The sequence below is a fragment of the Coenobita brevimanus genome, chromosome 26, assembly GCF_032717465.1.
Source record: "Coenobita brevimanus isolate Jiangsu-jjx chromosome 26, ASM3271746v2, whole genome shotgun sequence".
NCBI classification, from domain to species: domain Eukaryota; kingdom Metazoa; phylum Arthropoda; class Malacostraca; order Decapoda; family Coenobitidae; genus Coenobita; species Coenobita brevimanus.
In genome coordinates, this window is record NC_136979.1 from 21,893,170 (window position 1) to 21,908,082 (window position 14,913).

Consider the following 14,913-nt stretch of genomic DNA (forward strand, 5'->3'; position numbering starts at 1 on the left):
TGGAGACATGAATGGCACAGTTGGGAATATATGAGTCGATGGAGTGGTTGGTCAGTGGGGTGTGCTAGATGAAGTAGATGGGAATGGTAGTGCTTTGGTGGACATCTGTGCTGGTAAGAGGTTGGCAATAGCCAACACCTTCTTTCGGCATAAGATGATCCACAGGTATACATGGAGAATCATGAGGAGGATGGACGGTGAACTTGTTGAACACGTGTGTCGATGAGCGAATGAGAAGGCAAGTGTTGAATGCAAGAATGTGGAGAGGATGGGGGAATGGAATCTCGGACCATCACCTAGTGATGGAGAAGGCAAGGCTGCAAAGGAAATAGGTGAAGAAACGAAGGGGAAGACAGGAGGAAACAGCCCATGTGAGAGGAGTGGAGAAGTTGCAAGGTAGTGGGAAAATGGCAGAGTATAAGAGGACAGTGGAAGAAAGATTGGTTACAGCAGATGGAAGAGGTGGAACATGTATGTAAAATATTCATGGAAGAGATAGGTGCAGCGTGTGAGGTGGTTTGTGGAGTGAGGAGGAGATGCAGGGGTGTGCAAGGGACAGCATGGTGGAATGATGAGGTGAAAGGAGCTGTGCAACAAAAGAAGAAGGCATATAGTGAATGACTACCGAGTAGAGGTAGGGGAAATGAGAGAGAGGAGAGAGAGGTATATGCGAGCAGAAGAAGGGAGGTGAAGAGATTGGTGAAGAAGAGTAAGGAGAAGTGGACGAAGAGTTTGGGAGGAACCTGAGTGTATAATGGAGGAAGAGTAAGAAACTGTTTTGGAAGGAGGTAAAGAAAGTAAGACAGTGTGAAAGGGGAAATAGTAGGGGAGTGAAAGATGGGCATAAGAGATTGTTGGTGGAGAAGAGAGAGAAATTGAGGAGATGGAAGGAGCACTTTGAAGATTTGTTGAATGTAGAGAGTGAGAGCAGTGCGAGTACAAGTGGTTGGGGAATTGCTGGGAGAAGAAGAGATGAGAGGAGGAAGGAAAAGATCAGTAGGGCAGAAGTAGTGGATGCAATGAAGAAGATCAAGATGGAAAAGGCCCCAGGAATTGATGGAGTGTGTGGCGAAATGCTGAAGTATGGGGGTGAGATTATTGTGGAGTGGATATGGAAATTGTGTAGATTGGCTTGAGAAGAAGGAAGGGTTCCAGAGGACTGGAAATCAGGTATAATTGTTCCTTTATACAAAGGAAAAGGGGAGAGGGAAGTATGTGGTAACCATAGGGGTATTTGCCTTCTTAATGTGACTGGAAAAATATATGGTAGAACACCCATTGATAGGATTAGGCATATAACAGAGGAGCTATTTGGAGAAGAACAAGGGGGATTTAGGAAGGGAAATGGGTGTCTAGATAAGACATTTGTTCTAAAATGTTTAGTGAAGTATCTAGAGAAGGGAAAGAAAGTGTGTGCTGCCTTCATAGACTTGGAGAAAGGTTATGACAGAATAGATAGGCAAGGTATGTGGAAGGTATTAAGAATATATGGAGTGGAGGGGAAATTGTTAAGTTCTGTGAAGAAAATGTATGAAGGAGCTAGGGCTATGGTGCGAGTGGATGGTTAACTGAGTGAGTTCTTTGATCTAAATGTGGGAGTGAAACAGGGATGTGTGATGTCTCCGTGGCTGCTTAATATATACCGTACATGCATGGAGCTGTAAAGACGGTGCAAGGTAGGGCAGTGGATGTGGGGGTGGCTCTAATGAATGAGGGTGAGATGTGGAAGATTCCGGTGTTGCTGTTCGCTGATGATACAGTATTGTTGAGTGAAGATGAATGGGAGTTGCAAGGTTTGGTGAATGAGTTTGGGACAGTGTGTAGGAAGAGGAATCTGAAAGTGAATATAAACATGAGTAAAGTTATGGTGTTTGAGAGGAATGAAGTTACAGAAAGCACATTGAGATTGAATGGTGAGGATATGGAGAATGTGAGTGTATTCAAGTACTTGGGTAGTGTGATGAGTAAGGATGGAACTTTTGGAGATGAAGTGCTTGAAAGGGTACAGCAGGGAAGGAAGGTTGTTGGTTCACTGAAAGTAGTGATGAGAAATAGGGAGGTGAGTATGGAAGTTGAGAAGTCACTGCATGATAGTACTTTGAAACCTACCCGGACGTATGGAAGCGAGGCATGGACCTTGCAAGAAAGGAACAAGTCAAGACTGAAAGCAGAGGAAATGAGTTACTTGAGAGGACCATGTGGAGTGACATGGAGGGTCAGGTTGACGAATGAAGAAGTGAAGGAACATTGTGGGGTGGATGCGGATGTGGCTGAGGAAATTAGGAGAAATACACTGAGGTGGTATGGACATGTGGAGAGAATGGGGAAGGAAAGACTGACTAAGAGGGTGTATGTGGGTGAAGTGGAGGAAGGGAGAGGGAGGGGAAGACCGAGGATGAGGTGGAGGGATGGAGTTGAAAGGTACTGTATATGAGGGAGAGGGGAGTGAGTTGGGGGAAGGGCAGTCAAACGGTGGGTGACAGAGCGACCTGAAGGCACTTTGTCTGTGGTCACCCTTTGTGGGATTAGGGCGTCGGGATTATAGATAGATAGATAGATAGATGTTTCCAACAACCTTCAACATCAAATAAACCGAAACAGGAAAAAAGCAGTTTGAGGAAGAGGAAACCGCTGAAACAGAGAACCCCGTAAAGTAAATATTGACCACTAATGCTACTCTGATGTGACAGAGCGCCAGCAGCAGCCCACCACCACGTCCACGGAGACCACTCCCATAAGGAAGACCTTCAGGGGCACACCTTCGGGTTACGGCAGTCTGCAGAATGACGTGGGGCTGAGAGGGGTCGAGGAGCAGAGGATGGAGGCAGACGAGAAGCTACCACAAGTGCAAACTAGAACATACATTTCAAGGTTCTGGATTCTCTTCGTAGCCTCCTCTTTCTGCTGGTTGCATGTAAGTTGTCAAGTGGAATCATCATCATCATTATCAACATCATCATCCGAATTCTCTTTTTCTTTCATCCTTTCCTAGTTACATCCAAGTTGCTGGAGGGAGTAATTTTCATCATCATCAACATCATCATCATCATCAGCAGCAGCAGCAGCAACATGCACATTCATTATCATTCATAACATCCAAAATCATCATCGTCATCGTCATCGACGTCTGGATCTTCGCTGACGTCCTTTCTCTCTACCGGTTGTTTTTGGAGTCACTGTTATCATCATCAGGTGCAACATTATCGGGGTTCATTTATCTGTTTCCTTTGCTAGCTACATGTCATTTGTGAAGTAGTGTTCATTATCAATATTATTCTTATTTCAATCTAAAATGGTATGAAAAGAAATATTAAAAGATAAAAATTTACCTGCACATTGTCAGTCGCCAAGCAGAACAATGTTCGTTTACGTTTGAGGCAGAGATTAGAAGTGCTTACCCTGTTATCGGATATATGTTGATAACAGTGACTCGTCAGCTATCTGTAAAACCTAACAATCATACATACAACAACAACTGCGAAGTTAGGAAAATATAGCGTCTGCGACTATATATATATATATATATAAATATAATAAATAATATATATATATATATATATATATATATATATATATATATATATATATATATATATATATATATATATATATATATTATATATATATATATATATATATATATATATATATATATATATATATATATATATATATATATATATATATAGTATATATATGGGAGGCGGGGCAACCATATAACTAAACGGAGGCCCGGTGATCTAGAAGATAAAGAAGCTTCAGCCGGATGTGGCACCTAATGACTTGGAGAGGGTTGAGGTTTATTGTTCACATAATTCTAGTCAGGGAGTAATGACTGGCCACCGTCGCCTTACTATCGAGACTGCGTAACCAAGTCTCAGGCTCCTACTATCCTAATAGGACAAACAGAATATGTATTACTGATAAAGCACGTTCAACAGATGCATTGTACCACTTCTCTTTCCAGTCACACGGCGCCTCATCCATTTGCTAATAAAAACCTGTGGCAATTTTACACTTGGAAATCCTTGCATAACACATGCATGTTGTGTACTTTTAAACATGATCCCAATTATCGTTCATGAGCGTTTTCACTAGGCTAATTTTAACGATCATTTGCTCTCCTTCACCCCATACTCAGATGGGAAAGGAGACTGGAATGGTGATGATGATGATAATGATAATGATGATGAGTTTGGGGGAGGCGGTGGCTCAATCGGTAGAGAGGTGGCCTGAGGTCCTACTGGACCCATGTTCAAATCCTCTCTGGGGCAGGGAACAGTTTAAAGATTTGAATTTCATGTAAAGCAGACTTTACAGATCTACCAGAAGACCCGCCGACATGTCGTAAAAATACCCCCGCTAATACCAATACACCAGTCCTGTATGAGGCAGCCCTAGCATGTATTCAATATGGATGGGTGTTAGCGCCGAAGTGGTGACATGTAGAGAGGAGTATGATATGTAGAAGGACTACTGGGCCTTGGGACCAGGCTGTGATGCCTATGCCCAGAGTCGAGCACATAGAAAAATGAAAAATAAAAAAGATGGAGAGAATAGTGACAATAACCTGTATACAGTAACATGTACCTCTGCTGAGGTTAAACTTTTCATTCTTAACCCCTCTAGCCCGATGATGCATTCTCACGACCATCAGACGAACTTATTCATTTTTAGGACAAAGTTCTCTAACTGAAGAAATTAAATACTGCCTTAATGAATCCCTTCAGTGTAAGAGATCCTTTCCCAACTTTAATCAAATCATTTACTATGAGAAGTCAGGTACCGTTGGTAGGTGTGGTGGACATCACGTTGAAGTTGCTCTCTCTCATGCAGCCAACCATTTTCGTTTTGGAGGTTACGAAGGGATTTGATGGACGTTTCCATAACTGGGAGCTCCATTGCCCAGTTATATCTATGCCACCACGTGAAGGCGCCATACTCCAACACCAAAGCCTGAATAAAACTAAATGTACGTCATCGGGCTGAAAGGGTTACAGGAGTGGCTGAGGATCCAAAAGTTTTAATTCATACTTGAGAAATCATGCGCCTAAAATTTAGTTATAACAAAAACTGTTTAGAGTTTATCACAGTTATTTCACAACTATAAAATGTAAACTTTATAGAGTGTTAATGTGTTTATGAATTTGAGTTTCTAATGTATTTTTATTAGTCATGCAACAATTCTGAAAACTTACTGTAGGAATAATATGTTGCTGAGGAGATACGCTTTCACGTGGTGGCACTGATATAACAGGGCTGCTGAGTTGCCTGGTTATTCAAACTTCTTTCAACTCCCTCCCTACCCCCCCAAAGAAGGATGGTGGACTGCAGAAGAAACCCAGCTTCAGCCTGCAGTTCACCGTGTTCACATCCAGATAAACCTCGGGACAAAACAAAACCAGAAAATATGTCACATGTGAAAAAAGGAGAGCGTGGACTCACTGGAACTCCTTCCTTCACTGAATCCGCCACTTCAGACATCCCTTCCCCCCTGTGGCAGGGGGGGGGGGACACAATCTGGCCCTCACTATGGGGTGGTACTACTACTCTGCGGCCAGGTTGTGTTAGGAAGAATACTGCCACCGGATTCCCTGCGTGTCGTAAAGGGCGACTAAAAAGGGCGGGGTGAGGGGACTAGGGACCCCCTCCTCTGTTTTTTAGTTTCTAAAAAGAGGCAGGCCAGAGAAAGGGATGGGGGACTGAGTTATCCCCGTACCCTGAAGATTGGGTCTATGAATGTGCGTGGATGTAGTACGTTTGAGGCTAAAAGGGAGAAGATTGGGAGAATGTTTGTGAGAAGAAAGTTGGATGTGTTAGCTTTGAGTGAAACGAAGATGAAAGGGAAGGGTGAGTCTATGTTTGGAAGTGTGAATGGAAGATTTTCAGGTGTTGATAGAGGAAGGGCAAGAGAAGGTGTGGCTTTATTAGTGAGTCCGGAAATACAGCAGTGTGTGATTGAATGGAAGGAGGTGTCATCGAGACTGATGTGGGTGAAAGCGAAATTTGAACGTGAGTTGTGGGTGACTGTGAGTGCATATGGACCTGATAGTGAAAGGGATGAAGAAGAGAGGGAGTCTTTCTGGAATGATGATGATGTCTGCAGAGCTTTGGAGCGAATGTGAATGCGGTAATGATGGGAGATCCGAATGCTAGAGTGGGAAATGTAGCAGTTGAAGGTGTAGTTGGTATGCATGGTGTGCCTGGAAGAAATGAAAATGGGGAACGAATGATAGGGATGTGTGTTGAGCGAGAGATGGTGATTGGAAATACGCTGTTTGAGAAGAAAGACATTTATGTATACGTGGGTGAGACAGGAGGGTGGAAGGGTTGTTGATAGAGCATTGATGGACTATGTGGTTGTGTCTAGGAATGTAATAGGAAAATTGTTGGGCGGGAGAGTTCTGAAAGGGGAGGGTGGAGGTATGTCTGACCACTACCTGGTGGAGGGAAAAGTTAAGAGTAGGTAAGAGATGGGTGAGAGCTAGGAGGGTTAGGTGTGGCAGGGAGGTTTTGAAAGTGAGTGAGTTGGATAAAAGAGAGAAAATGATAGAGTATCAGGAGAAATTGAAAGATGAGTGGAACGCAGTGAAAGATCTGGTAAATGGCAGTGTGGAGGAGGAATGGCAGTTGTTTAAGAGTGCTGTTGTGGGGCATGCAGAAGAGGTGTGTGGTGTGAGACGTGTGGGTGGTGGTGTAAGAAAAGGAAGTGAATGGTGGTGCGAGGAAGTAAGTATGGCTATGGCTGAGAAGAGACGTACATATGAAGTGTGGCTGCAGAGGAAAGATGAGGTGTCATATGAGAGACATAAGGAATAGAGGAATAGGGAGAGAAGGGCTGTGCGTGATGCTAAAGTGGCAGCAGATGAGAGGTGGGGTAGGTGGCTGACTGAGAATTTTCAACAGAATAAGAAAATGTTCTAGAAGGAGGTGAAAAGGGTGAGAAAGGGAGAGTTTGAGAAGGAAAAGCGAGTAAAACCAGAGGATGGAAGGATGTTAATTAAGATGGATGCAGTAAGGATGAGATGGGCAGAGTATTTTGAAAGACTGTTAAATGTAGAGGAGGAAAGGGTGGCTGAGATTGTGGTGGATGGAAGGGTGCAAGGAATAAATGTGTTGGGAGAGTTGAATGATTCTTTGATCACGAAGGAGGAAGTGGAGAAGGCAGTAAAGGAGATGAAAACAGGGAAAGCTGCAGGTATGGATGGGTGTGCTGTGGAATGCCTGAAGGGTGATGGCGTGACTATTGTTGAGTGGTTAGTAAGATTGTTGAATGTGTGCTTTGTGAAAGGTATGGTGCCAATTGACTAGGCAAGTGCTTGTGTGGCCCCGTTGTATAAAGGCAAGTGTGATAAGTATGAATGTACTAGCTTTAGGGGTATAAGTCTGTTGAGTGTTATAGGTAAGGTTTATGGTAGAGTGTTAATTATGAGAGTTAGAGAGGGTACAGAGGGAGTGATTGGTGATGAGCAGTGTGGCTTTAGGAGAGGGAGGGGATGCGTGGATCAAGTGTTTGCTGTGAAACAAGTGTGTGAAAAGTATTTAGCGAAAGGCAAGGATGTGTTTTGGGCATTCATGGATTTAGAGAAAGCGTATGACAGAATTGATAGGGAGGCTTTGTGGACTTCTTTTAAGATTGTATGGACTTGATGGTAGGGTACTGAAAGGGGTGAAAAGTTTTTATGTAAATAGTACAGCGTGTGTAAGAGTGGGAAATGCTGTGAGTGATTGGTTTCCCGTGAGAGTGGGGCTGCGACAGGGATGTGTGATGTCACCTTGGTTGTTTAATATTTATATGGATGGTGTTGAAAGGGACGTGAATACAAAAGTTTTAGGTGGAGGTCTGAGTCTGATGAATGTTGATGGTGGAGAATGGAATCTGAAGCAGCTGCTGTTTCCAGATGATACTGCACTGGTGGCTGATTCAGAGGAGAGATTGAGACAGTTGGTAGAGGAGTTTGGAAGGGTGTGTGAAAGGAGGAAATTGAAAGTAAATGAGAATAAGAGTAAAGTGATGAAGTGTACGAGGTTGGTAGATGGTAAGGGGATGAATATAGCTTTGAATGGCGGGTTGCTTGAGGAGGTAGAGTGTTTTAAATATTTAGAGTCACATGTTGCTGTGGATGGAAGAATAGATGCAGAAGTGAAGTTTAGAATGAATGAAGTAGGGAAGGTGCTGGGAGGAATGAAAAAGTGTTTAGATGTCGTTTGCTTAGAATGGATGTAAAGGGAAGGCTGTATGAGGGTGTTGTGGTACCGACTGCGTTATATGGGGCTGAAACATGGAATATGGGTGTAGCAGAGAGGAAAAGTTTGAATGTAATGGAGATGAGGTGTCTGAGGAGTATGTGTGGAGTGACGCGTATGGATCGAGTTCGAAATGATGAAGTGCAAAGGAGAACTGGAGTTGTTCGGGAGATGGCTGGCAGAGTTAAGCAGAGGGTGTTGCGATGGTTTGGGCATATGGAGAGAATGGATAATGAGCGATTGGTGAAAAGGATAACTAGAGCTGATGTGAGACGTGTAAGGCTGAAAGGATGACCACGAATAGGATGGATGGACAGTGTGAACAGAGTGCTGGATGTGAGAAGGATGTCTGTTGAGCAAGGAAGAGTGGCTGTGCGTGACAGAAATAAATGGAGAGAAATTGTGAATGAATAAATGATGAAGCAGCTCCGAGGGGATATTCTCCCGCATTTAGTCTGATCAGCTAGTCAGGTCAGGTGCGGGTAAGGGGATGGGTCTATTATGATGTCGCAGGGGTAAACCAGCTCTGCTGTCGGGCCCTGCTGCGGATGTCACTGATTGCACTGCGCAGTTGACCCTTGTGCGGTGTGGTGCGGTGAGGATCTGTCCCTTCTCCCCTTTGGGGCTAAGATGCGAATGAATGTGTTTGAATGGATGAGTTAATGGGGAGTGTGTCGTCCTGTCTCGGCTACCTCCCTTTTCCTTGGGGGAAGCAGCCTAGGTATACACTGTAGATAGAATAACAGAGAGGAAACTTATAATGCCTCCTCTCTCTCTCTCTCTCTCTCTCTCTCTCTCTATGTTAATAACTCTAATAACGTCCAATCGTTAAGGCTTGCTTAGACTACTTCAAGCGTTAATGAAATCAGTTATTGTATATTCTCGTTAGGGAAAGACAAAAATCCGAGCTAAACAAAAAGTAAGGAATTGTTTTTAAATATTATACAGAGAACTAAAGACGAATTGAGTTGGTGGGATGAGTTTTGCACAGTATCTTCGGCGACTAAATGAATAAATAAGAACAAAACGCTGTGGTGTGATTCAGTATGAAACATGGACGAAGAATTCAGAAACAAACATTTCCAAATGAATATGGGCTGTTCTCGTGATCATCTTGAAGCCCATCAGACCCAAGGTTGCGGATGCACACACACACACACACACACACACACACACACACACATATATATATATATATATATATATATATATATATATATATATATATGTGTGTGTGTGGGTGTGTGTGTGTGTGTGTGTGTGTGTGTGTATACTGTATACGAGGTACTACCCAAAAGTTCCCGCAAGTTGACTTAAGAAGGAAAAAAAGCTTACGGCAAGTCCTAATCACCACCGTCTCCTTCAAAGTGATCTCCTTGGGCATGCAGCTGTCGATCCCAGAGCTTCTCCCATGATCGGATCGCGTTCTGGAGGTCCGAACATCAGCTTGTTTAGGAACTGCGATTTTCTCGTAGATAACCGCAGTGGTATCAAATCTTAATCCTTTCAGTTGGTTTTTCATTTTCAGAAAGAGGAAAAAATCACAGGGGGCCAAATCTGATGAACATGGGGGGTGCGGGACAACCAGCATGTTTATGCTAAATACTGCAAGGCTTGTGTTCCCGGCTGCATTGCCAATATGGTGTGAAGCACCCATTTGTGTGTGTATCATTTGTCTGGACGTTTTCACCTCACGTTGCCAGATAAAATGCGATGGTAAGTTCCATATGATGGGCTAACAAAGTCGCAAACATCGTGGATTGTCCTCCTGCGATCTACAAGAATGGCTGCATGAACTTTGGCCACAATGTCAGGAGTTGAACTTGTGGAACGGCGACCAGAAAGTGCATCATCATCTGTTGACATTTGTCCCTTTTTAGAAAGCTTAAACCATCATAGGTTTGTGTAACCCCCAAAGCTTTGCCACCAAATGCTTCTTTTAACATTTTAGGAGTTTCTGCTGCGTTCTTCCTGAGTTTCACACAGAACTTGATGCACTCATGTTGCTCTTTCACATAATTTTTTTGGGGAAAAAAAAAAAAAATCGCAAACTAGCTCAAACACAAAGATAAAAATAAAATGCAGCTAATGGATCCACCCTGCACAACGCCACTTAACACTATTATAACAAACAAACAAAGCGTACATGAGTCGCGTTTTCGCTACGTTTCTAAGTCATGATCTTGATATCCATTTTGACTGATATTGAGTTTCAAGTGTCGCGAAAACGGGTTGGCAGGATGGTATTGCCTTTATCTCAGTGGCATCTATATACATTCGTTCGTGCGCCATATGGCTGCCTTGGGGGATTTTCTGCTATTAGAGGAATTAAATAATATTATTCGTCATGTGACCAACCAGACGGGGATTTTGTTTGAAGTTTTGGCGTCAAACGAAAGGGCAGCTGTACCATTGTTGTTGGACACAAGGTAAAATTCTAAAAATCCTCAAGACCCTCATGTTCTGGTAGCAAGAGTGAAAAGCAATAGTAGATTTGTTCTGGAACCTGCGGTGAGTCTCTTCTTTCAAACAGTTTGCTGTAAGAAGTAGCCTAACTAGCAATGTCAAATAACTATATATGGGACCACTTTTATTTCTCGATGGCCTTAAATGAAGTTGTTGCTAGATGATGCCACCAAAGGCGTCAGCTGACAGCAGATTTGGATTCTCCATGTCAAATAAACACATAGGATCACTTTTATGTCTCAGTATGCCATAAGCTCTTTCTTCTTCTCTATTGAGTTAGGCTCGACTTAGGTAGCGCTGGGTTTGCTTACAAAATTTAAAGTCAATATCTGTCAAAATAACTCGGGAGGAACATTGACTAGTTGTACCCCCTCCACAATATGTCTACCCCCGATGTATATATGTCCCCCCCCCAATGCATACATGCCCCCACTAAATTTGCTAGGTCAGCACCCTTTCCCACGCCTGAAGACGGCGTTATTGCATCAGTTCATATCAGACAGCCGACACGGGCAGACTGTTTTACTGTGAGCTTGTAATAAACTCCTTATCTAGCTGTTTGTACACGAAGTTTCTATCACCAAAGTATTGCAAGTTACATAGTCATGCTCAAAACTCAAATCCATTTTGACAGTTGGTGCTCGCCAATAAGGGTATCAGCACAATTAGTCATTACGATATCAGTCAGAACATTTTGACTTTAAACATTTTTAAATTTTTTTAGGTCAATAACAATAATGAAAAAAAACGACAACTGGCACGTTTCTACTCGTTTCACGACTCATGCTAGCAGTGTTACCAATTAGCAGTTTTCCCGTTAAATTTAGAGGTTTTTAAAAGCAATCTAGCTGGTAAGAATTTAAGTACTTTCTGCATATCTGGCGTTATTTTAAAGTCCTGTCTAGCGTTTTTTTCCATTAATTTCCTTCAGGCTGGCGGGTGTTTACCACTTCTGAGACCAATCTAGCGGATTTCTACAACTTTCCTTGGGCAACACTGCAAACTAGCCAGGGCTTACGTGGTGCCAATCATTATCACACAATGGATGGGAGTGGATGCATCGGCCTTTGTCACGATTCCCCCCTCCCCCTTTTTTGTTATTACAATCCTTTTCGTCTTTAGTTCTCCTCATTCTCCCACTCTTGCTTTTAACTGTCGCCCCCTCCCTCTTTAGTTCTCTCATGAAACTGCCCGACATATTTTGATACATGCTGATATTTCATCGTGTGAATAAAAATGACCAAATTTCCCCCAGTAATTGCACTGGTTTCACTAACTTCACTGAATACTGACAAATTTGCTTCTTGATAGCAGTATACAGGTAGTCGGGGGTTTCTTGGGCAGATGCAATAATTTGTCTGTCTTGGTGTTCAACCTCTCTCTACATCGCATTTATATTCGTTAGCTGTCCTCTTGTTGATGTTAAGCTGTCGGGATATCTGCTTTGCTGGAATTTTTGCAAAATAAAAAGCAATAATCTGCTTGCACTGACACGCTGTAGTATCGTGTTGATCCATCTTGCTTACATCTCTCACGGGTTCCCCTGCGTAAATATAGTCCCCCATAGAGAATTAAATGTGGATAATAATATAATTTTTAAATGTTTATTTTTCTGATTTGATGTCACGCGTGATTTCGACATTACCATTATCTGCGGGTTTTGTTTTAGGGGACATCTTTTCTTTAGTATTGCTGATTTAGAATGTGCAGTATTACGAGTTTCTCCTCATTTTAACTCTGAAACCGTTGAGCGATAGGCTGTGCGTTTCACATTCTTTCGTGCGGCCAAGCCTCAACTTTAGTATATTGTGGTTTCCTCTTCCGTAATGCGATTATATATACGGGAACAAAACGTACATATTGCTTTTTGGTGTTGTTTACCTAAATACAGCTCTTTCCGGTGTGCAATATAGGAAGTATAACTAGGCCGTGACAGTTGCCAGATACCAGTTTTTGACCGAAAGGTTCTGGGAATCGGGTCATTACTTTTTTGGGCGTTTGTACAGTCGGCCCAAGAAGTGATGGCAAAGTTTCAGATTGTTTCGGTCACTATGGTCATTCATACGTTAGATGAAAAACGACTGAATATAAATAATATTTTCGTACTCTTACCAAGTCACAGCATCTGATAAAATACGTATATAATCTATCATGCTGGGCATTATTAAGAATGGGCAATATAAGGCAGTGATAGAATTAAAAGCATCTGATACATCTTTACAATTTTGATATGTTGTGTATTACTTAGGACAGTATACACCCACCGTGTTTATGAGGTAGTAGCCTAATATTACGTTCCCGGTTTCTTGCAAATTTCGTCTTGCAATTGAATATATTATAGTTCATCTTGCTGAATATTATTTAGGGTTGACAATATGAGTCAATGATATATTAGAATTTCAAAGTGCCTGATACGTCTTTCGAATTTAAATGTTACATATTCCGCACGTCTTTCAAATTTGAATGTTAGGTATTACTCCGAGCAGTATACCCATCACTGAAGCAGCAATCTAATGTTATTTTCTCATGATCAAGCAAGAATGGGCTAGTATCAGAAGGCAATATTTAATTTTGTAACGGCCATACCACGTTGAGTACACCGCTTCCCATCCGATCAGCGAAGTTAAGCAACGTTGAATCTGGTTAGTACTTGGATGGGTGACCTCCTGGGAACACCAAATGCTGTTGGCATCCCTACGTGTCAAGTGGGGTTGGTGGAGGATTAGTGCCCCTCCCTGTAAAACAATTAACTCTAAGCCCTTGACCACCCCGTTTGGGATACATGGCGTCTGGCAATGAATGAAATAAATGCTCACTGCTGTGAGCTTGATATAATAAATAGGATGACACACAGAAAAGGCTTGGTATTAAGAATATTATATATGTGACTGCACCAGAACATTTCTCCCTCATTATACCCTCAGTGTATACCATCAAAATTATTGCTGCTTTATTCTTTCCAGTGGGTAACAACACATTTTCAATTCTAGGGAAATAAATGTTGCTGTCAAAATTATATCTTTTAATTAGGAGAGGCAACACAAATAATTCTGAATGCAGTTAATCCTTACAATGGACTAGTGAATATTTTCCTCACATTTTTTACCAAATAGAGATAAATTAGGTTTCGCTAACTTTAAGATTTGACGTCCTTAGTATTTTAGTTACCGGTACTTTATATACATTTTCTGTTATGAAACTGTACTATGATACTATAAAAGAAAATTAATTGCAATAACTTTAATAATTCCTAAAGGTTCCTCTTTCAGGTAACCACTTTCGTCAAACTGGTATAACTGCAAAATTGCTCTGCAAGTCTTCAGCTCAGTACTTTGTGTATGAACCTCTGCACTCTATTACTCTTGCCAGTCGTTCTGGAACTGAGGCTGCTAATCTCTGACATATATTTGGCATTCCACGTTTTGGACGAAGGTTTTCCCATATGTTCATTGCATGAGATATCAAACTTTCCTTTGTTCTGATGGTGTTTCTGTCCCAACTCTGTGTCATGCATCCCCACAAGTTTTCAATTGGCATCAGGTTAAGGGATTTTGCTGGCCACTCAATTCTCACAACATCAGGATGTTCCATAAACCACTGCTTTACTATCTGCGCATTAGGAACAGAAGAATTGTCCATTGCAATGTAGACAGGAAGTGGCTGAGGTAATAGCATTGCTCTAACTGTGGGTAACAACACCTCTTCTCAAATGTTCACATATTGGGTACTGTTCAGTCTTTCCTCGATGACTATAAGTTCCCCTGGACCACTAGCAGCCATCCACCCCCATAAGCCTGCTGTTATTCTGCCGCTTTGTCTTGATTTGCATATGTTCTGCTCTTCAAACCTAAAATAAATATATACATACATAAATAAAACAATGATTTCGACAGATTAAAATGAACAGGAAGTAAACAGTTTAATTACTAACGAAGCAGCATTCAACTGGGAAAATCATGGTAACTAATCATCAGGCAGAGCATAACCAGGAATGTATTATAAATGCTGGCTTTTTTGACATAAAACTTATAAGGCCGTTACATTTATATCTCACTAAATATAACCAGTTTAATGAAAGCGGAAAATAATGACTCAAAAGTACAGCAAATGGAGATATAATGCGTTAAAGCATTATAATGACCAGTATAAATAAGGCGGATCCCAGCCTATGTTTTCTGCATTAAGATGAGATGTGATTAC

At 41.9% G+C, this 14,913-nt stretch overlaps 1 non-coding gene across 1 annotated transcript; it reads left to right on the top strand.

Moving 5' to 3' along the window:
• Positions 1-13,285: 13,285 nt before the first annotated feature.
• On the top strand, positions 13,286-13,404 carry LOC145394234 (5S ribosomal RNA). The gene has a single exon (XR_013896341.1). It is a non-coding gene; the product is annotated as a 5S ribosomal RNA (ribosomal RNA).
• The last annotated feature ends 1,509 nt before the right edge of the window (positions 13,405-14,913 follow it).